This window comes from Amblyomma americanum, chromosome 6 (genome assembly GCF_052857255.1).
Source record: "Amblyomma americanum isolate KBUSLIRL-KWMA chromosome 6, ASM5285725v1, whole genome shotgun sequence".
Lineage (NCBI taxonomy): Eukaryota > Metazoa > Arthropoda > Arachnida > Ixodida > Ixodidae > Amblyomma > Amblyomma americanum.
In genome coordinates, this window is record NC_135502.1 from 180279406 (window position 1) to 180303007 (window position 23602).

A 23602-nucleotide genomic window follows, 5' to 3' on the forward strand; every position below is an offset into this window, starting at 1 on the left:
TTCCGAAGCGAGAAAACCGCGTCGTCTGCTGCGGCAGCACGATGGATGGTTGGATGGATACGGCTGAACCCTTTAAATCGGGCGGTGGCTCAAGCCACCTGGCCATGACTTATGAAATTTTACTCTGCTCTTGATTTTAGCACCCTCTCGACAAGCAGCGCCCTCTGTCGCCATTGGTGGGCTTTCATTGCAAACGGCGCCACCCTCTCCCGTTGGGCAGCGCTGGCGCTCGGCACACTAGCGAGTATATTCTAGGCACTATAGTTGAAGTGTACTAGAAGAGGCTTCCAATACACTTTACTATAGTTGAGCATACAATTAGCTGATCGCCCCATATAAAGCCCTTTGATAATACGAAAGTACCGCCATCCATTGAACTTTGCCGCCGCCGCGCGACCTCCTCGCCTTCTCCTTGCCCCTTTCGTTCCCCTTTCCTGAGGGCCGGCTCTCCGCCCCATTTCCTGCGCGACGATTGGTCTCCTTGCCGTTGCCCATGAAAATGCATTGGCCCGGCGTTTTGCTTGTGTTTTTCTTTTTCCTTCGCGCCATTTTTCTCCTAGGCTCGGCGAGCGAATATTACGCGATTATTGCAACGTGCAAGCGCTATGCCGTGCTGTTGCGCGTACAACTGCAGCAAGCGGCCTGAAGATGGTTATGCGGTATTCATGATACCTCAAGGCAAGCGTGACGGCTTGCGTAAGAAGCAGTGGCTTCACAATATTGGCCGAAAGAACTTTATTCCTACAAAGAACAGCGTTGTTTACGAGGTAAGGCGCCTTTCTCACTGCCCGTAATAACGCGTCACCTGACGCTGCGTTTTCTATTCTGCCTCTTTGCTCAATATTTTTGCTGCGGCAACTTGTTCGTTCCATGAAAAAGAGGTTGTCCTCTGCAGCATGCTGAATATTCTGTGAGGCTCCATCATTTCATACGTTGTCGACTTCTGTACAGTCAGAAATACGGCACTATAGTCTGCTTTCTGCTGTCAACGATATGTGGGAAGGTACAGCCTCCTGATTGCATTAGTCGCGATTTTGCTAGGATCCCTGTCCTCCTTTACTAAATACCGAAATTGTGGCTCGCCGAGGAGCTAGTCTTTCCAGCTTGTACTAGTGTTCGTAGGTTACTTAGGAACAATTAATACTGGCCCTGAAAATCTCATTGGCAAGTAAACCCGCGGTATTGCGGGTAATGAGTGCCAGCGAGTTCGCACTGCGTTTTTTTTTTAATTCTTGAATGTGGCTTTCCATGCTTCCACGCATGAGGGGGTTAGCAGGTATGGCTTGGTTTTATCAGGGATACGGCCAATGTGCAGGGGGTGTTCACATGATCACACACGCTTCACTTTGATCGTGGCTACTAAACGTTGGCCAGGAACATTCGCTTTGAAAGCTGGAGCTCTAAAATCGCAATTCCGCGTTTTCTTTTTCTGCGGGAGACCTTTTCCCGTCGATGTAAAAGCTGCTGGAATCATCGCGCCAATTTGCTTTATTTACGAAACTTACACAATCAATAATGATTGTGGTTATGGCGTAAAAATAGGGGAACATTTTGCGAGAAACAATTCTTAGCATTGTAGCATATTAGTTATTTCAATGGTATGCAAGAAGATTTTTTTTTCATCTTGCCTGAGTGGTTAACTCGTCGCTCTATGTTCTAGCTACATTTCACTGAAGACCAGTTTGAGCCACGAATATTACACGAACTTGGGAAAAAAAGAAGCTGAGGCCCAACGCAGTTCCGACAATTTTCTCTCACCGACCTGTCCCGAAGCCAAGGAAGCCTCCTCGACAGAGACATGAACCTCCCGCTGACAGCAGTAAGTTATTTTTGTTGCTTGCTGTTTTCCAATCTCCATTTATGAAAAAAAACAAGAAAGTATAAGAAATTTAAGTAAATGTACAGATGACTCGTCAGATGTCATAATAGAGATAAGACTGACAATGTAACTGAATGAAAATTGAGGTATATCAGTGGGTCACGTGACGGCATCAGATTATATAGTGATGGTCATGAATAGTGATAGCTAATCATGGTGACTGTTACGGATATTAATAGTAAATGATAGTAATAGGCCCGGATAGTGATGTGATAGTGTTCGTTACTGATAATGACGGTTATGATAGATCACTTGACGGAATTACAGTAGATAGTGATAAATAGGGATAGCGATAGTTAATGATGTGGCAGTTATGCTCTTGCATTTCCGCACGTTGGAGACTTAAGTGCACCCTTTAATTTTTTTTATTGTTGCGTTCAATGAAATTACTCTCTTTTGCATTGCGCATGAGGCCACCGCATGCTTGCCCCATCACTGCAGTGCGCCGGCAATAGGGCCCGCCACTTCTCCTAGTGTACCTTGCTGTAAGCTGCTGTCTCCTTAAGCTCATGCAGCTGTTTAATTTCTCCATCAGCACCATCTAAAGACTGCCGTGGCGAACCTGGTGCGAACCACGAACCAGCTTTCATCAATGGTAAATTATATATTTTATTTATTTCGTTGTTGAATTTTTGACACTGCAGTCTTTTATACAGCGGAGGAGGCCACCGCATGCTTGACCCATCACTGCAGTGCGTCGGCAATAGGGCCCGCCACTTCTCCTAGTGTACCTTGCTGTAAGCTGCTGTCTCCTTAAGCTCATGCAGCTGTTTAATTTCTCCATCAGCACCATCTAAAGACTGCCGTGGCGAACCTGGTGCGAGCCACGAACCAGCTTTCATCAATGGTAAATTATACATTTTATTTATTTCGTTGTTGAATTTTTGACACTGCAGTCTTTTACACAGCGGAGGAGGCCACCGCATGCTTGACCCATCACTGCAGTGCGTCGGCAATAGGGCCCGCCACTTCTCCTTGTGTACCTTGCTGTAAGCTGCTGTCTCCTTAAGCACACACCAAGTCAGTGAGTGGCCGCGTACTCATACAGCTGTTTAATTTCTCCATCAGCACCATCTAAAGACTGCCGCGGAGAACTTGGTGCGAGCCACGAACCAGCTGTCATCAATGGTAAATGGTAAATTTTATTTACTTCGTTGTTGAATTTTTGACACTGTGGTCTTTTACACAGCGGAGGAGGCCACCGCATGCTTGCCCGCCCCAGCGTTGCAGTGCGTCGGCAATAGGGCCCACCACTTCTCCCAGTGCACCCTCCTGTAAGCTGCTGTTTCTTTAAGCACACATGAACTCAGTGAGAGTGGCCGCGTACTTATACAATTATTTAATTCCTCTTTCAGCACCATCTCAAGACTGCGGTGACAAACCTGTTCCTTGCCCCGAAGCGGTTTTGCCCAACGGTAAATGGCCCCTTTTATGCATTATGTTGCGGCAGCCAACGATACAGTGCTCTCTAACGCAGTTTCTGCTACCAACAGACCTTTCTTTCATACTTAGTCACAAAAAAGGGGCTTTCCGCGTCAGTTTGTAAATTCGCACGCGATGTTTCTCGTTCTTCAGTGTACGCTTGAACTACACGTACATTGCAGATACTAATTTTTTTTTTCAGCATCGCACCAGGCACTCTTGGAACGAATAGCAGAATTGGAGCGCAATCAAGAGGACACAAATAGGAAATTACAAGCTGCAAGAAAAAGATACTTGAAGAGCGAGGCGCAAAAGGAACAGCGGAAGAAAAAGCTCAAACGTCTTTTCAATGATGATCAGATGTCGTCACTGGAGCGGTTGTCATATCAGGGATCGCGGTGGGAAGCTGACACACTTGTGAAGTCACTGAGGTTGCGGCTGGCATGTGGAACGCGGGGCTACAGTGGCCTAAGGGAATATGGTTACCCTTTGCCCTCAGAACGAACCCTGCAAAGGCACATCGAACATGCAAAGTTTAGACCCGGACTTCTTACTGATATTTTGGAACCCCTCAAGATCAAGGTAAATAGTTACCGTATGCCAAGCCTGTTACACTGTGAGCTCAATTGCCTAGTATCAGGTCGCTTTGCGTAGTTGATTTTGACGGTTTTACCTTTCTTTTCATTGCTACGAAACTAATATGCTGAACAGTTATACATATATGTTTGTCTGCGTTTCTGCTTTTTTTTAGTGGTGTTTCCTGCGCGTCTTAAATCTGTATATTTACTTAGCACATTAATTCTATCGCGAGCTTACTTTCAGTAATTCCTAACATCGATTTGCATTCTACAGGTGAATCTCATGAAGCCGGAGGAACGCCACGCCATTTTGATGGTAGACGAGACGCAGATCACGTCGGGTCTCGTATATGATCATTCATGCTGTGAAGTTTTGGGCGCACCCACACTGCCTTTGTCCGATGGTTCGCTTCCTGATAACTGCTTAGCCACACACGCTTTGGTATTTATGCTGGGAGGTCTTTCCACCAGATGAAAGCAAACCATCGGATATCAACTGACCGGTAACACTATCTATACTGCCAGCTTTAAAGCTCATGTAGTTGACCTAATTACCGCCTGCGAGTCCATCGGTATCAATATTCATGTTGTTGTTTCTGACATGGGCACTGCGAATCAGGTACTTTGGAAGTTCTTTGGAATCACCGTAGGAAAGCACAGCAGGCCGCGAACCAGTTGCCCTCACCCCTGTGATCCACAGAGAAAGCTTTGGTTTATGGCTGACGTACCACACTTGTTGAAAAATTTAAGAAATCATTTGACAAAAGGCCAGCTCATTTACCTTCCCGACGAAATTGTGAAGAAACACGATTTGCCGACAAACTGCGTGAACGTCGAGTTTATAAAGGCCCTAGTGAGGCATGACGAAAAGGATGACATCAAGCTCGCGGCGCACTTGAACGCGTCTGTTCTTGACCCGAATCATTATGATAAAATGAAAGTAGGTCCGGCTTTTTCTCTTTTTCATAACGACACGGCTTCTGGTTTGCGTCTGCTTGAGGAAAAGACAAAAATTCCCAGAAATGTGCGTACTACCGCGTGGTTCATAGAAACAGTATTTAGGTGGTTTCGCCTGATGACCTCACGAACGACAAACCTCGCTTTCAGCCATGCGGTTGAGGAGGCTTATCATGACAGTGTAGCATTTTTGCATGCGACAGCCGAAATGTTCTCTAAAATTCTTATTGGCAACCAAAACAAAGCGGTTTGGAAGCCTGTACAAACAGGCATCATTTTAGCCACAAGAACATCTCTGGAAGTCCAAGATGTTCTTCCAAGCAAATAAAACTTTCAGTACGTCTTCCTAAGCAGATTAAGCCAAGATGGGCTCGAAAATTTGTTTTCCACCCTGAATGCGAAAAATCCTGTCCCGCGACTGTATGAATTTAAATGCAGCTTGAGGAGCGCAACTCTAGCGCAATTCCTCAAGCCCAGCAAGCATGGTAGCTATTCTGCTGAAGAGGAGGGCTATTTGTTGATGAATTTGCGGGACACAAGTGAGGCAAAAATCACGACAAGCAACATTCAAGCCCCAGAAGACCTTGTAGATTTAAGTTCTGAAGTAGAGGAATCGATTGCCTACCTCGCGGGTTACGTTGTCTCCAGGCTGACAAAGCGGATACAGTGTGAATATTGTCATAATTCACTGGTTGATAATGACATACCTTCAAGGTTGATAGAATTCAAAAATCTCTCTGAGCACCGTTAGTCTCTGACTACTCCGTCTCAAGGCGTGATTGAGGTCATCAAAGTTGCTGAAAACTTCTTCCGCAACAATAAAGAAGCGCTGATACATAATTCTGTAAATGTGGCCGAGGTGCAGCAAAGCGTTACTCGAAACATTTAAGGGCAAACATGCTTTCCTTCTTGTCACAACGTGATTCCTAATATTGTTCAGATATTCTGCAATCTTCGAATGCAGATTCTTGTGAAAACTGAAGCGTCAAAAAGATGTTCTGTGGCTGAAAGTGCGAGATGCGCCAGCAAGAGTATTGGCATGCGTGCCGCAGTGTCAACCATCAGGTGAGGTGGCAGTAAGCAGTTGCGCAAGACGTAAATGGGATGCAACTGCATCTGTAAAGTTTTGTACGTAACCTGAGCCTTAGGAGAGAGCGTAAAAGCCAAACGCCACAGTCGCTACCCACTGATATTGGTTAAGGCAGACTTTTGCGGGGTGTATGAAGCCAAGGTTACCAATATTCACTGCAGATATACTGCTATTTTCTAAGTATCACTTGCGCGTTTTATCTGCTAGAGTCAGATAGAGCTCAAAAAAGAAACCAGAAGGAGACCCTTCGGCAAATGACATCGACACATTACCATAGCGGCGCGGTTAATCCTTTTTCACACAGAAACCTACCAGCCACATGCGATGTCACGTTAGGGGATTAACCACGACGTCATAACAAATGGTTGACGCCGTTGGTTGGAAGGCTTCCTTCGAGGGTTGTTTGCTGCTTCGTTTTTAGGTTATTTTGCAAGCGAGGCCAGAACGTAACGAATCACCAAAGCATCCGCGCATTGCATCTTCTCTGCAAATAGCGTCTGGACTAAAAACGTGCTAGTTCTTGCTCCTGCAGCGTCGCCTTTGTAAAAACAATTCCGCAGTTTTTAACAGACACGCTTTTAGCGTAAGATCCTATTGTCCGTCAACTTTGATTTGCATGAAATTGCTGTATACATGTACAAAGTGATGTTGATTTGAGCTATGACATACACCACTGTTGTATTTCCATGAGCATGTTTTTTCTCAACTGTCATCGATACTGCATAGCACATTTCTGTACTAGAGTAGATGCTGAATATTATGTGATACTCCCGTCTGTTACGTGTATCTTGTCAATCGACGTTCTTGTGCGTGCGCGAAAATAAATCATCCTGCTGACCATGCTCTCATTTTTTTAATGATACATTTTTTGTGATGCCTAATCAAAATACCAACTTTATATCCCCTACTACATACTGGAACGAAATTTTGGCGTCAAGTATAATATTACATTATCGAGAGGCGTTTATCTTGCCCATAGATATAGAATGCATTCTCTCATAGGTATATTCTTAAGCTTCCTTGACACTAGTTCCTAATAATTTTCGATGAATTGCGGTCGATGAATGGTTGTCCGCGCTCCTTGAGCGCATTGAAAGTGCGCAACTGCTTTATTCAGTGAACAGACTAGAGTGAAAAAACCACTTTCACACTGATGAGACAAACATATGGACGGAAGATGCACTCAAGACTTATTTATTGTAAGCGGGTGCACGCTAAATAAGACCTGCTGCATGGAAGTATGCACAAGCCAAGAGAAACATTTCGAAGCAGTTCATGTTAAACTTAGTGTTTTAGCTGTGTTGTTGTGAAGTTTATATTTAAGTTTGGCTAGCTAGCATAATGCGTTTACACTTGCCCTTAGTTTTCCATCTATAGTGGAAAGTTTGGATTTAACTGCATTTAAATAATTATCACTAATTAATTCGGGTCGATAACTTGTGCAGCTCATTTGCATTCAACCGAAGCTTTCGAAAGGTATATGACTCGATGCTATAATGTCAAGGGTAGTTTTGATTGCATATAGCTAAGTAACGCTAATTGATAGGGATCGCTAACTGATTCAGAGCATTTGCATTCATTTTAAGCTTTTCAACGGTATATGACTTGATCGTATAGCTTAAAGTTTGGTTTAATACAAAATTAACTAATTAACGCAGATTAATGCGGATCGCTAACCAGCACAGTGCCACTACACTTGGCCTAAGGTTTCCAACGATATATGACTCGATGCTGCAGCGCAAATTTGGGTTTTAATTGTAATTTACTAAATATCAATTAATTTGGCTTGGTAATTGGTCAGAATAAGTGTATAAGTAACCAGTTATCTAAACTAACGGTTGATCACGTGACATATACTATGCTTAGACAGATAGCTTGGCAGTAGCGAAATAGACCATGTCCCGCTTTGACCTGTGATCTTGAAGTTCAAAACACCAGCCTAGGTCGTTTTCCGAAGTTTTACCGTGGTGACAGAGTTCACGCCCTAAAAAAACAAACACAGACAAAGTCGGAGGCAGTGCTAGATCACGTGCACAAAGTAAAACACCTTATCATGTTACTTAAAAAGCGTCTGCAGTGCAGAACTCGCCTGAAAGCTTTGTTTACATCAGTATTCCCCATTCAAACAGTTCTAAGAAGAAACCGATCTCTTCATGAACGTTACTTTGGGCATTCTGAATGCTTTTCTCGCAATTTTTCAAATATTTTGCGCACTCCTGGAGATCAGACCTGGCCCAAAAACACTCGCTTTACTCACTGCTGCGGCCGACCGGCGAGCGCCAAGGAGAAAAAGCGTGTCGTGCGCAGAACTCGCAGCCGCCGCGCGAGGAGAATCGAGGAAAGCGCGGCGCGGAGAGTGTCGCTACTTTCCTGTTATCAAGGGGCTTTAGCCCCATAATGCTTTGAGCGCCCATGGTGGCTGACGTGCAGCGCCGCCAGCTTTCCCTCTAGTTAAAAGTAAGCAACTATGCCTGCGAGCAACGTTCTTAGACAGTTTCAGTTTCGCAGCTCCGTATAGTCGCCACTTGCTGGCGTGCCTGTCGCGGACGTCGCTGGAACTAACGGCGCTGCAGTCGCGCTTTTCAACACATCTCGCGCGCCGTCCGCTACACCCTCGTAAAGACGGGCGGCGCCGCGCCCATACCTGCAGATAAATTATTTTTTTTCCGGCGTGAGCAGTCAAGAATATTGCATAACTGCTGTTGATATGTGGCAAAAAGCTGTTCCGCTTGGAGGGCACAAGGGTACAATCACTGGGGTTGGGACGAACGATATTTGAACGAGCCACTAGACGCGGCGCGCTTCGCAGCTCTCTATGGTCCCAACCTTCTCGGGTGTTACTATATATATATATATATATATATATATATATATATATATATATATATATATATATATATATATATATATATATATATATATATATATGTATATATATATATATATATATATATATATATATATATATATATATATATATATATATATATATATATATATATATATATATATATATATTAGCAGACAAGGCAAGTGAAATAAGGGGCTCGTTTATCAAACATATTAAGGAAGCCAACAGTCAACGAAACTAAGGTGCATAGGGGAATGTTTTCTATTTTTTTTTTTATTAATTTTAATGCCAATCAATTGGTTTTAAAGAAAATTACTTATAAACCAGCAGAAAAAACAACCATGCCGCCGGTGGGATCCGAACCCACGACCTCCGAATATCGCGTCCGGTGCTCTTACCAACTGAGCTACGGCGACGGCTGTCCAATCTGCTGCTTTCGTGGGTATTTATGTTTTGCGTGTAAGCGAACCTTGAGAGTGTTCACCAGCGCCACCCTCGTCCATAGCGGTGGACGTAGCACGTCCTGTAATACCGCAACTGTGACGTAGAACGTCATCTAACGGTGAGGGCAGAAACTGTGCGAGAGCCCTCTTATACTACCTATGGCATCAAGACTGCCAGAACCGAGACCCCCGTTAAGCTATTAGCAGACAAGGCAAGTGAAATAAGGGGCTCGTTTATCAAACATATTAAGGAAGCCAACAGTCAACGAAACTAAGGTGCATAGGGGAATGTTTTCTATTTTTTTATTAATTTTAATGCCAATCAATTGGTTTTAAAGAAAATTACTTATAAACCAGCAGAAAAAACAACCATGCCGCCGGTGGGATCCGAACCCACGACCTCCGAATATCGCGTCCGGTGCTCTTACCAACCGAGCTACGGCGACGGCTGTCCAATCTGCTGCTTTCGTGGGTATTTATGTTTTGCGTGTAAGCGAACCTTGAGAGTGTTCACCAGCGCCACCCTCGTCCATAGCGGTGGACGTAGCACGTCCTGTAATACCGCAACTGTGACGTAGAACGTCATCTAACGGTGAGGGCAGAAACTGTGCGAGAGCCCTCTTATACTACCTATGGCATCAAGACTGCCAGAACCGAGACCCCCGTTAAGCTATTAGCAGACAAGGCAAGTGAAATAAGGGGCTCGTTTATCAAACATATTAAGGAAGCCAACAGTCAACGAAACTAAGGTGCATAGGGGAATGTTTTCTATTTTTTTTTATTAATTTTAATGCCAATCAATTGGTTTTAAAGAAAATTACTTATAAACCAGCAGAAAAAACAACCATGCCGCCGGTGGGATCCGAACCCACGACCTCCGAATATCGCGTCCGGTGCTCTTACCAACTGAGCTACGGCGACGGCTGTCCAATCTGCTGCTTTCGTGGGTATTTATGTTTTGCGTGTAAGCGAACCTTGAGAGTGTTCACCAGCGCCACCCTCGTCCATAGCGGTGGACGTAGCACGTCCTGTAATACCGCAACTGTGACGTAGAACGTCATCTAACGGTGAGGGCAGAAACTGTGCGAGAGCCCTCTTATACTACCTATGGCATCAAGATATATATATATATATATATATATATATATATATATATATATATATATATATATATATATATATATATGTGTGTGTGTGTGTGTGTGTGTGTGTGTGTGTGTGTGTGTGTGTGTGTGTGTGTGTGTGTGTGTGTGTGTGTGTGTGTGTGTGTGCGTGTGTGTGTGTGCGTGTGTGTGTGTGTGTGTGTGTGTGTGTGTGTGTGTGTGTGTGTGTGTGTGTGTGTGTGTGTGTGTGTGTGTGTGTGTGTGTGTGTGTGTGTGTGTGTGTGTGTGTGTGTGTGTGTGTGTGTGTGATTTTGCGGTTATAGCACTGCACACCAATCAGAATCTACGACAAACCTGTTTAAGTCCGCACGTATTGAGCTCTAGCTGTTCTGAACGCCCTATCATACACCGTGCGGCCGAATCTTGATTTCATCAGATCAGCTTAACTTTTTTTCATTCATTTAAGCATCTTACCCATCTCTCACTTCATAGTTTTTATGCCCTGAGGCAATAAACATCGCTTAAAAAAAATCTGTGCAGCGAAAGAATCTTCAGTTTCTTGTGTTCATTAGGTTCGAATAATTGAACTTCATATGAACAAGGAAAGGAAAACTTGTCTAAATATTTTATTGCACAGTTCTTTTACGCCGCTTTGTTGGCTGAACTGCGCCATTTTTAAAAACAACTAATTTATCGGGCTCTTGAGGAGAAATTTATTTTAAATGTCTAACGCTTCCATTGAAAAAGAAAAAAAACACGTCTTGCTGCAAAAAGCGTTCCATTTATGGGAGCTTAAAGCAATTTTGCTCTCTTTCTCGCTGACTACACTTGGGTAGGTACCAACATTTCAGAGTTCATTTTCCAGGAAACAATAGTGCATCCTCATGATAACGTAAAACTTGATCACTTTAGCAGTGACTTCTCTGCAGTTAACATCACATCGACTGCAGGCACAGAGGACTCTTCAAGCCTGTCTAGTACCTCCCAGAACAGGTAACCAAGTACAACGCATTTTTCAAGGGCTTTGTGAAAAATGCTCTCCATCTTCTTTATCACTGTGTTCAGCCTTAGCGACGGCTCGCGAAGGCATCCTGGCTTGAACGACCCCAGGTCAGTCAAGTGCCCCTGGACAACATCACTTGGGCTGGCGTGTTCAGGAGCAGCCGTCACCGTGACCTGGCAATCCTTGCAATGCATTGCCTTATTTATCTTTTTTTGCACATATCCTGCTAAGTAGTAGACAACCCTTTCTTCTAGTCTGGCTCTTTCATGTCCATTGTCGCCCACGTCATCACTTTCACCCGAAAGATAGCTGGTGCTAAGAAGCTTCTTGCACAACTTTTCTTACACAGCATTCCTGAGCTCCGCAGCAGCCTTTGCATTTTCTCCGAGGCTGTCATGCAGCGACACGAGGACACTTTCAGCGGATTCAGAACAGTTCCCTTTCACCGCATTCTTCACAGGAGTGAACAGGCACAGAAGCCTATAAATCTGGCTGAACTGTATGATCGTGGGATGATCATCATCGGCGTGAAAAGAGCGAACAATGCCAAAGAATCTCTAAAAAAAAGTAAGCTAGAAAGCAGGCGAAAAGTTTGTTAGTAATTGCACCCGTTTACAACTAAATTTTTTTTCTTTAGAACAGGCTGCCGCTTATACGCTGCTACTTCAAGAAAATTGAGCTCTTTAGAACAGGCTGCCGCTTACCCAGTGAACATTAAAACTCCTGTGGACGTCTTGCGGACGTTCAGAACGTCCGCAGAACGTCGAAGGGAGTTCCAGTACATATTAGGTTTTACTCTGCTACTTCAAGAAAATTGAGCTATGTTCACCATTTCATCATTATGCACGCGTACGTGTCACCTTCAAGGGATCTTGGTTCAGCTTCGCAGTCAGCAAATAACGCACACCTGCTTTGTGCAGCTCATCAACTGTGTCTAAAGGCGACCGCAATTAGGTGACTTGTAGAGAATTCTGTCGTTTGCTGTGAAGCAGATAGGAGCATGCTTCGATGTTGGTGGTTGTGCTCTGTTTCATCAAGTAGATGGAGGATGTCCTTGATGACCTGCCCGAAGAATACTGTGATTACTGAGTCAAACCCTTGAGAATCAAAAGTGTATATCACAATGAAAAGCCACTCAGAGCGCTCTAACTGATATTACATTAAGGAAAAGTACCCGAATCATCGGCGAGTTCCCTCGGATCGCTTCCACGGGGTGTTTGTGTTCAGTGCATCGAAAAGATCGTTCATTCTTGTCGTGAACGACTCTGTTCCCTCAGTGTGAACGAGTACTTCAACACCCTCGGCCCTGTAGACCTGTAGGCCAATGGCAGTGCTCCGACTGAAGAGCTGCAGGGAAAGTAGTGTTTGATAACACCACTCCCAAAACTGAACGCGTTGAAATTTATAAATCTTTGTGTATGTTCCCCGTGTAGCTAACCTGCACAGCAAGCCGCACGTTCATTCTATGGAGGTTTGTCGGTTGCACATGAGCTGCCGTCAATTTATAGTCAACCTTCAGGTGTTTCTTCCTCTCCGTCTCGAAGAGCAGTTGATAGTGACTGAAGTCAACATATTAGTTTCCAGCCTGGAAGTACAGCTGAAGAAATAAGTCGAAAAAACAGATTTTCGTCTCATTAGCTTAAGAGAGCAGTGGCCCCAAATTTTATTCGTGAGTTACTTGTTTGGTATGATGTGCTGCATATGCTGCACATTAGAAAACATGGACAGCCGCGTGGATTGCGCCAACAAGATACTGTTTCGGTTTTTGTTTTCAACAGCCCAATGGCGGCTTTGACGTAACAGATGCGTTGAGGTCCAGGCATAGAAAACTGCAGTATGATCGTTAACTTCGTCTATTAATTCACATGCACTTTTACGCAAGCCTCCTCAAGGGTTGTAATCCCCAAAAATGAATAAGCAGCGATTATATCGCAGCTTTTGCATGGCTCACGTGACCTCAAATCGTCTGCTTGTTCTGCTGTGAGAATCGAAACCGAAACAGCATAAGAGAAAAGAAAAACAATCAGATTGTTGAGCTGGCGTAAGTGAATGCCATGTCATGGCTCATGTATGCTAGTGTCTTGCGCACCATTTCGAATTAAAAAAAAATCATTCAACCAAAAAAATTGGCTTCTCTACTTCAGACGACGTATCATTAATGGCAGTGTGGTACTTCATGCATACCTGGCCATATCTGTGCTTGAGGAGATGGTTCCGCACACATTTGACGACGTGAGGAATGTCACACATAAAATGAAGGTACTTCCCCTCAGGTAGACAAGGATGTTGAATCGATGACAAGGGGAGGCAATGTTGCCACTGATTCCCATGTGCTGCCACATTTAACGATTATTTCCAGCACCACATCGCTGACCACCGATATGACAGTCGCGCCATACTTGCGCAGTTGGATAACTGCCTCCAACACAAGCTGCGCCAAGATGTTCCCAGGTGCAGATCCTTTCGTGGCAAAGGTCGATCGCTATAGGCTGCACCCAGTTTTCAAGCACAGGCACAAACATAAGAACAAGAGCATGGTCCGCAAGCTCTGTGCTTCCTTCTGAAATGTCACCGTAATCGACAAGGCCGTCAATCTTATATGTCGACTTTGTGGAGAACCTGTTTCTCCCCTTCATTTCGATGCGGCCCATCGTCATCGTCGGCCGTCGGGACGGACAGCCCCCGGCTGGGCGAGGAGGGAAGTCTTCCTCATGGGGGAAAGGGAACGGCGACGGAAGCGCCACTTCGTAGGTTACGCGGAATTCTGCGGGACCGGAGCGTGTCTCTTCGGTATCCGGCCAGCGTCACGAGCGGTTGTAGCTGCACGCTCTCGACACCTTCCGCGGCAGGCGCACGGGGATCCGTTGTGCCTTGCCGTTGGTCTTCTGGTTCCAGGCAGCGAAGCGAGTGCAGGAAACGCGCGCTCTGGTCGCCTTCCTCAGCAAATGCTAGGGAACGACTTTGCCCCAAGAATGCGGCGCGCACGCGTGAAAACCCGGCCGCCATTGTCGGCGCATACAAATGTTCGCCGCCGATACTTCCGAAGTCGCGCCCCTGTCCCAGCCGGTAAGTCGGAAGTCCTTCTTACATTGCCTTCGACTTCCGAGGAATGCCTCGTTGATGTTTTGTAGCTAGCTGGCCCGCTCTGTGTATTAATTGTAAGTGTAATAAATAGCATATGAGTGTTAACGCTGTGTCGTCCCTTCCCTTTGTCCCTTGAGCACGAACCCCATCCGCGGCTAGCGAGCGGGAACGCTGCATCCGCGGAGTGGGAGTGCGGGTAGGGGCGGAAGGCTGTCCCCCCATATTTCCACAACTTGCTGAAGCTGTACGCCTGGCGCAGTTTTATTTCATCTAGTACCAGGGTGCCAAATCCCTGGCCACCCATTCTCCCACCTAACTGCTTTTCTATAGCTTCTAAAGAAATGGAGTTGAAACCAAATTTACTTGCACTGTATGCCTTTAATGACTTGAGTTAGACGACTCATAGAGGGCAGAGGCATCATCTTCATGTCATAAATAAGCCTGCATAAGGTCACGGGCTGGCTATCCTCAGCATTATACAGTTTAACAACCACTCAGCATTGTAGCGCATGCCACATGCTGACTTTGATTTTTAGCTGTTTTAATGATGTCATGAACGCCAGGCGCTGCAAAGGTGGGAGACCAACCAGTGCTCATTCAATTCCTTGATCTGTAACATTTGAGAGCGCTGCTTTCATTGCCACGACCTCGCTCTGTTTTTTCTCCCGCGTGGCAGTTGCTCGACAAGCTTCCCTTCTTATAGGTGCTGCCGTTTTCTTCCTCGCGTTCAACTGCCTTCGCAAACGCAAGCAACGCGCACAGATTAGCTGCTTCGAAGAAACATAACAGTGTTTGTGATGAGCAGCTTCCAACTTCGTCGGCTGTTCATCAAGGTTTGTATTTACCTTTGCACAGGTATTTAAGCCACCTGTTTCCATCAGAACGTTTTCAAGGTCAATGACAGAAGCTACAACTTTGAACAGCTGCTTGTGCAGCTTGTTGTAGCCGTTCACGAAGCAGCTAACATCTTCAACAACAGCCTTGGGAATCACTAGACGGCTTAATTGCCGCTAGCTTTCTGCCCCTACTCAAGGCTCGCCTAAGGAGGACGTACTGTCGCTGCAAGGAGCTTCACACTTATCAGTCTGCATGACAGCACGCGTTTTTGGTGACTTTCGGCTGTATTTCACAATTTTTGGCTTTGAGAATCGGTCTGGAAGGCCGAGAAAGAGTCGAGGGACGGCACCGGGCACTAGCGCCCAGTTCCCACAGGGAATTCGGACCTCTCGCCCGTTCACAACGTGCTTGTGCTCCCTGATAATATCTTCATGCTCAAAATGACGCTTACATATCTTATACGTGTGAGAGCCGTCTATCCTTGCGATGCAACATCTGCTCCCACCTTTTAAATTCGCTTTCATCGCGAGGCGGTTTGAAAAAATGATGACCAGTGGCATCGTTTCCATTGCCACTTGTGAAGCCGGGAGCAAAGCAGGATGGCATGTTTACCTCTCGCTTGAAGTCACCAAGTGCACATATTTCCCCAAAAACACGTTTTCACAGCACTGACAGCACCATCACACGAAAAACCAGCTTCAAAATCTGACTAGCCTGTCGTAACTGCAGCGAGCGAAACTCCCGCGACATCAGACGATGTAGAAAAGCTCGACTGTAGCGCCACTAGTTCCCGACATAGAGCTACAGTAAGAGTAAGAGACAGGACACACGCTATGGAGAAGAAGAAGAAGACGGCGATTAGTGGGCCGGCTGTCTGACACCGGTCCGTAATTTTCGGCTTTATTTTCTCACTTCAGAGGTTTTCCAGTCTTTTTGGCGTGTGTCCTCGACGTGCGACGACCTGGGGGTCCCTGGCCGCCGGCAAAAGCACGTCAAGCGACCTCCTCGGCGCTGTGCGCCGTATCAATGCCGACACGGAACATCACCACCAGCTGAACTCCATGCTGCACTGATGGCAGCAGCGCCAGCGGCGGGTCCAGCGGCCCCCGTAGTTGCGGCTACAGACCAGGCCTCGCCAAACAAGAGACTGCGCGACGACCAAGCCAGCAACGAGCCTCTGACCGACCATCCAGAGGACATGGACCAAGCATCATTTACAGTTGTATCGTACAAGAAAAAGAGAGCTACCGGTGTTCCTGTAGTTTTCAGGCCCACTGAGGAAGGAGGAAGCCTATGGAAAGCCAACCCCAACATTGTGGCTTCGGCGGTTGTAGCATCGGCTCAAGAAAAAGTCCTCAGCCATCGCATTCACAAGGATGGGAGCCTGATGGTTACAGTATCGACGCTGCCCGCCGCCAACCGTCTGCTCACGGTAACTAAGCTGGCTGTAGTGGCTGTAGAGGCCAGAGTCCCATACTCTTACATGGCAAGCTATGGCAAAATACATGATGTACCTGTCACCTACACAGACGAAGATCTGCAGGAATATCTACGCGACCAAGGTGTCCTCTCAGCAAGGAGGCTAATCGCCTACACTCCTGAGGATGGTGGAAAGATAAAAGCGGTACGCCGTCACACAGTTATATTGGAATTCGCAAAATATGCGCCGCTACCAAAACGAGTAACGCTGGGGTTCTGTAGTTACCCTGTAACTGAATACGTCGGAGCAGCAACTCAGTGCTATAAATGTCAGAGGCATGGCCACATATCAAGACACTGTAACGGCCCCGTGCGCTGCAAAGTGTGTGCTGGCCCCCACTCGCACAAAGAATGCACTTCGAGAGCGCAACCTAAATGCGCTAACTGCGGTGGCCCACACCCTGCTTCCTATGGAGGGTGTTATAAAAAGAAAGCAGCCACAGTTGCTCGCACGGCAGAGCAAACACAAGGGAAACCCCCTAAGCGCCATGAACCACCACCTAACCCCGACGTGGTTTTCACGACTACGGCAGCTCTTTCCGAGAATCAGTCAACACAGCGTGGCAGAGCAGCTGACAAGACCTACGCAGATGCGGTAAAAAAGAAGCTTGGGAAGTCCGTTGGTTCTTCTCCTTCATCAAAGCTACTGCAACGCACTACACAAGACCCGACAAACAGCGTCGCTTGCTCTGACCCTAGGGCGCCACAACATGACAAGAAGATCAGCGGCAGGCAGCAAACCGGAAGCTCTGAACAAGATGTCACATGCCTACTGATTCCGATGCTGTTTGCAGCCATCAAGGCTCTTATCCGTGCAAACCCCTCGTCAGGAAGACTCCCAGAAGTAGAAGCTGTCCTTGCAATGGAGCCGTTGGTGTCGGTCTCCTACGCTCCGCAGGGGCGTAATACCACACTTCAGTAATCATGGCTTCCACAGCGAGAACTTCACCGCAGCTGACAATCCACAACATCTTTCGTACATGCACCATTTTCCAGTGGAACGCTCGCGGGCTACGCTCTAAGCTCTCAGATTTCCGACAGCTCGTGCGAGCGTACCGCTTCCCCTTCATAGTCATCTGTGAATCACGCGTCGAGTAAACTTTCCGACTCAATGGATACTATTTCCATCATTCACAACGACCAGATAACGTCAGCAGATTGCTGATAGGCTTTCGCAAGGATATCCCGGCCTCACCGGTTGATGTCCCGCCTCACAGCGACAATGAATACGTATGCGCTGTCACAGTTATTGCCGGACAACAGTACACTCTGATTGGAGTATATCTTGAGCCCGGCACGCCATTTGATTCTTTGAGACTTGAAGAATTGGTAGCAAGGACGCCCTCTCCGCATATTATTTGCGGAGACTTCAATGCTCATATTGAAATTTGGGGCAGCTCACATACATGTGCCCGAGGTGCCAAGCTTGCAAAACTTCTCTCCAAGCATTCAGTTCAGCCATTAAATGACGGCAGCATCACCTACCTCCGAGGCCCGACGACTACCAGCAGCATCGACGTGACATTTGTCACCAGTTCATTCGCCCACAACTTTGGCTGGTGCACTGATTTGGAGACGCGTGGAAGCGACCATTACCCAATCCTCATATCGGCTTTCCATGCGCAGAGGAACCCAAAGAAATTCCTTATAAAATCTACAGACTGGGACGCATACAAGGACGCTGTAAGCAGAGGAGTTACTGCGGCAACTCGCAATGAGGAATTAGCATCGACAATTGCGTATTGCCTGAGGGCGAGTAGACAACTTACAGCTAAAAATGATAACCTACCTTCAAATGATGACACATTCCAAAGGCTTTGCGCTATACGCAGGCGAGCTGAAAGGAAAGCTCTGCGCACAAAAAGCCTCGATGACCTACGTGCATGCCGACGGGCACAACGTCACATTCGACGCTACATGGATAAACTCAGTCGGCAAAAGTGGCGTGACTTTTGTTCTACGCTGGATGTGCGCAAACCAGTAACCAATATTTGGCGGATAGTTAGAGGTATGCGCACGCCACTTCAACAACTCCACCCCTTTGCTGCACTCTCCCTTCACGAACAAAAATCTATAAAAGAAGTCTCAGAAGAATACTGCAAGCTGCTGTCGGCAGGGTCAGGGCATTCGACACTCTCCGCAGATGGTCAAACAGGCATCCCAAAGGCGGCAGTGCCAGCGTTAGACCTGCCTTTCACAATGGAAGAACTATCCACAGCTATCGCGGAGACAAACAGGCACACGTCTCCGGGTCATGATGAGGTGACCTATGACGCCATTGCAAAGCTACCCCACACCTCCCGTCTTCGACTCCTGGAGTATTACAATTCTTCCTGGATGGCTGGTGAGGTCCCCACGGAATGGAAGCTGGCAAAAATCGTGCCCGTTTTGAAACCCTGTAAGCAGCCAACAAGCTACGCATCATTCCGGCCCATTGCCCTACTGAGCTGCGTAGGTAAGCTCATGGAGCGCATGATCTGCAAGCGCATAACTTGGTTCCTAGAAAGCCGAAATGAGTTCCCCCAAGAAATGAACGGGTTCCGTCAAAACAGGTCTGCGACTGACAATATCATCGCCCTCGTCTCATCAATTGAGGAGTACCTTCATGCTGGGTACATCCCAACAGCCGTTTTCCTAGACATCAAGGCCGCTTTTGACTCCGTCTTTCACCATGCAATTCTCGCAGCCTTTGGCAGTCTTGGCCTTGGAGGAAGGCTATACAAGTGGATTGGGCATTATTTAAAAAAACGACAAATTTTTATTACCACTCCAAACGGTCCAACACACTTTCACGCAGTGGAGAGGGGCGTACCACAGGGAGCGGTGCTCAGCCCTCTCCTGTTCAATATTGTCCTTATTCACATAAGAAGACACCTTCCGCGAGGGGTCCGCATAACAATTTATGCTGATGATATCTGCATCTGGACCGCGTCACGTATGCGCTATATTACCCAGCAACGTCTTCAGAGAGCACTATTGCACATTTCGATGTACCTGGCTTCCAGAGGTCTTCGTCTCTCGCCAGAAAAGAGTGTTGCAATGGCGTTTACAAGAAAAACGATGACCCGATATCCGCTGCTCCTAGGCGGACGATCGCTGCCATATGTACGATCTCAGCGATTCCTGGGTGCTGTAATCGACTATAATCTGTCATGGTCACCTCAGATAAAAAAACTCCGTGCGAGGATTACTGCAGCATCGCAAGTGTTCAGGTTCATGGCGGGAACAAGGTGGGGTAGCAACTGCCGATCAATGCTTCTGCTTGAAAAAGCCTACATTGAAGGAACCTTGCGCTACTGTCTACCAGTGCTTCAAAGATTATCTACATCAAGCAATAAGACTCAATGCCGCACGGAACAACTGCCTGCGAATATGTCTTGGCCTCCCAAAGGGTTCCTCTGCATCAGGAACAGTAGCGGAGGCAGGATGTCACCCACTAGAGGTAATTGCCGCCCAGGAAACTATGCGTACCCATCTCCGCCATGTCCTGCAAGGGAAGAAGCACTTCCTACACCGTGTCCACCTAACTCACAGCAACTCTAGCTTTGGCTAGGCAGTGCAGCTCCTGCCCCTTCCTACTATTAATCAGCCTCAGAAACTACTACCTCTGGCCTTTCCTCCATGGACACTCTCTCCTCTAAAGGTGAAGAAGTCTGTTCCAGGTGTGAATGCAAAGAGCCGCATGCCACAGGCAGCACTTCTGCAAGCTACTCTCGCCTACTTAATCGAAGAATATACGCAGCACACCCATATCTTCATCGATGGTTCAACTACTAAAGAAACTTCTTCTTGTGGCCTTTATGTGCCCTCAACAGGCCATGCCCTTTCTTACCGGCTGCGGCGGAGGACCTCCTCTACAACAGCTGAGCTTCACGGCATTAAGGAAGCTGTTTCTTACATCCTGCGCCGAACCGCCGGCCGTTGGCTTATCTTCACCGATTCAAAAGCATCTCTGCAGATCCTGGCCAACCTGCTGAAGAAAACGAATCACCAGCCAGTTTCCCTGGACATTGGGTATATCCATCATTTAGCTATTGCCGCAGGCCACTGCATAACATTTCAGTGGGTACCTGCTCACTGTGGCATTCTGGCTAATGAAAAAGCAGATGAAGCGGCCCGTAAGGGCCATCAACATCAGAGATTCATTCAAAGTTTTCTCACGAAATCTGATGCGTCCCAAATGGCTAAAAGTTTTGTGTACGAAGAAACGTATCGGCTTTGGAGTTTGCCGACACATCAGTACCAATTTCTTCACTCAATTGACCCACATCTTCGATCAAGACTCTCACCCAGAATTCCTCGACAACTCGAAACACTTTATCACCGACTTCGTCTGAATGCTGCATATACAAATGGCCTGCGATACCGTTTGGACAAATGAACAGTCCGCATTGTGACAACTGTGCTTCGATAGAAACTGTGGAACATATCCTGCTTGAGTGCCCTGCGTATGCTAACGAGCGTGCGTACTATGAACATTGCATGCAGAAGCTCTGCCCAGTGCCCCTAACAATGGACAAAGTTTTAGGCCCCTTAGCCTGCTTCAGGCAACAGAGACTTGCAATGAACTTTCTTTTTACATATTTAAAAGACATTGGACATCTCGATAAGCTCTAAATTCACTTGCAGGTTACCTTCATGCATTCTTCTTGCAGTGAACTTCGTCAGCCCATTTGTCGGACTATGCACTCCATCATTCCATAGGTTACATCAATACTCGCCACTGCATCCTTAGTACCCATTTCATGGCTGCATTTTATCTTCGTTTTTTTTTCCCTTCCACCTCTTCCACGCTGCTCTCCTTCAGTCTTTATCTCCCAAATTCCCCTCCCTACGCAGAGTAGCATGCCAGCGATATTGAAACGCCGGCTAAATTCTCTGTTTCTTCATTAAAGAGTCTCTCTCTCTCTCTCTCTCTCTCACACACACGCTATGTTTCACAGCTACAACCAACTAGCCCAAATGAAAGCTTTAGCCAATAAAAGGTTTTTGTTTTCCGAAATGGTATTAAAAAAACCTCTTAAGTGTTGAAACATTTCTTTCCAAAACATATTTATTTTGAAAAGTGCGCCTCTTAAGTACGAAATACTAGTTTTTGTGGTCTGTAATACTTGGCCATTGGGTGATGTCCAATCTGAACGGGCGTAGAGTATCCGGATGCCCGCTCACCTCCGCTTTCAGGGTAGGGGCACCCCTTGTAATACCCGGCACCACCGTTTCCCTCTCGCAGCGGCTTGTTGGGTCCCACGCGTCAGTTGCGTGCAGTGCGCTATGCGTCTGGCACAGTCTGTGCGGTCGCGTGGCGACTGTGATAATGCTACTGATCTGGAAATAGTACATACTTGCTTCACTCGTGGCAGTAGTGTTTTTGCAGTTTTGAGCGTATTTTATGCATTATGCACTCGCTCCGAGTACACGATAATCGAAAAGTTATGACAGGCTGCTGTGTTTCCCAGTCAACGGCTGCACTTTAAAAGAACAGCAATTATTTGTGTTCCTTGATAGTGATAACATGGACTATATTAGGGTTACCGAATTCCATGGAATTATGCTGTTTTTGTTGTTTTTAACGTACAGACTGTTCGCAAGGCCGCAAGCTTCTCTTGTATACAAGCAGCGCGGAGCATGCATGACCTGCCAAATATAGTATTTTTGCGTAGTCAACATCCACTTTTCCAACATTCTCTGAAGTGCCTTTGTCTCGTTGCTGCACCGTATGTAAAAAATTCCACGTAATAATGTCAAATTTCTCTTCCAAGTAATCTATCGCCTGATTGTTCTGGAGTGGAAAGCTGAGGACACGTCTGAAACCACAGGGTCATATTCTCTGAACTGCTTCCCTTAGTGACTTGTGCCGCAGCAAAATAATTCAGTTGTTTGCGTTTCTTTTTGAATGGTGTTGACTACACGTAGTCTGATGATGCGATGAGACGACGTCTTCCTAATTCGTAGTGACTAAGTCGCTTTATTCGAGGACATACATTCATCAAAAAAATCATCAAAAGCCACTGATCCCCAAAGAAACCTCACAAAATCAGCCCCTGATAACTATACTTATTTTCAATCCTATTGTCCCTGCCAGGGTGAACTAAGAAGAGGAGCCGGAGCAACACCGGAAAAAAATTGAGAATTGGTTTTTGAGGAAAGGAAATGGCGCAATAATTGTCTCGCATGTCTCGATTGACACCCGAACCGCGCGGTAAGTGAAGGGAGGAACGTTGGAGTAAAAGAGGAAAGAGAGAAAGAGGCGGCGTAGTGGAGGGGTCCGGAATAATTTCGACAACACTCGATAGTCGTCAGGAAAGGCAATAGATCTCTCATTAAGGAATGAGTCTGGGCTAGTTGTAAAACCACGTTCGAGGTAAAGCACGCAGGAAGACGCGGGCTAGTGAACACGACCGACAAGCTTTCATCCCTGCTGCTGCTGTCATCGAAAGAGGAAAAAAAAAGTAATCTATAGGATATGGTTGCCCAGAAGCACGCGTGACGAATTTTACATACGTGGCTGCGTGAGGGCAATGAAAAGAGCCTTTTTCCCCAGTTGTTGTTTCTTTTAAAGCGATATGAAAAGGAAGGAAAATAAACCATTACTGGGGAAAAAGGCCGTCTTTCGTTCGCGTCACGCAGCCGCGGCTTCTTTGCTTCCTGACGCACAGAAGATAGGTTTGGCGCCAGGATATTCGTAGTGAGCTGGCGCAAAGAAGTAGACAGAGGGGAGGGGTAATAATGCCTTCATGGCATTAAGATAAAACAAACAATAAACTGAACAAAACGCCGCAACAAGAGCATCACATCCTCGCTTACCCGCAAGAGCGCCTAAATAATACGGCTGCTTTATTGGGAAAGGCCTTAGTGATCAGGTTGTGAAGAAGCCGC

At 46.5% G+C, this 23602-nt stretch overlaps 1 long non-coding RNA gene and 1 pseudogene across 1 annotated transcript; both read left to right on the forward strand.

The window, feature by feature from the left end:
• The first annotated feature begins 605 nt into the window (after positions 1-605).
• On the forward strand, positions 606-12264 carry LOC144095620 (uncharacterized; annotated as a pseudogene).
• On the forward strand, positions 2544-2868 carry LOC144095063 (uncharacterized). The gene is made up of 3 exons (XR_013306690.1): positions 2544-2616; positions 2667-2726; positions 2788-2868. It is a non-coding gene; the product is annotated as an uncharacterized LOC144095063 (long non-coding RNA).
• Positions 12265-23602: the final 11338 nt, after the last annotated feature.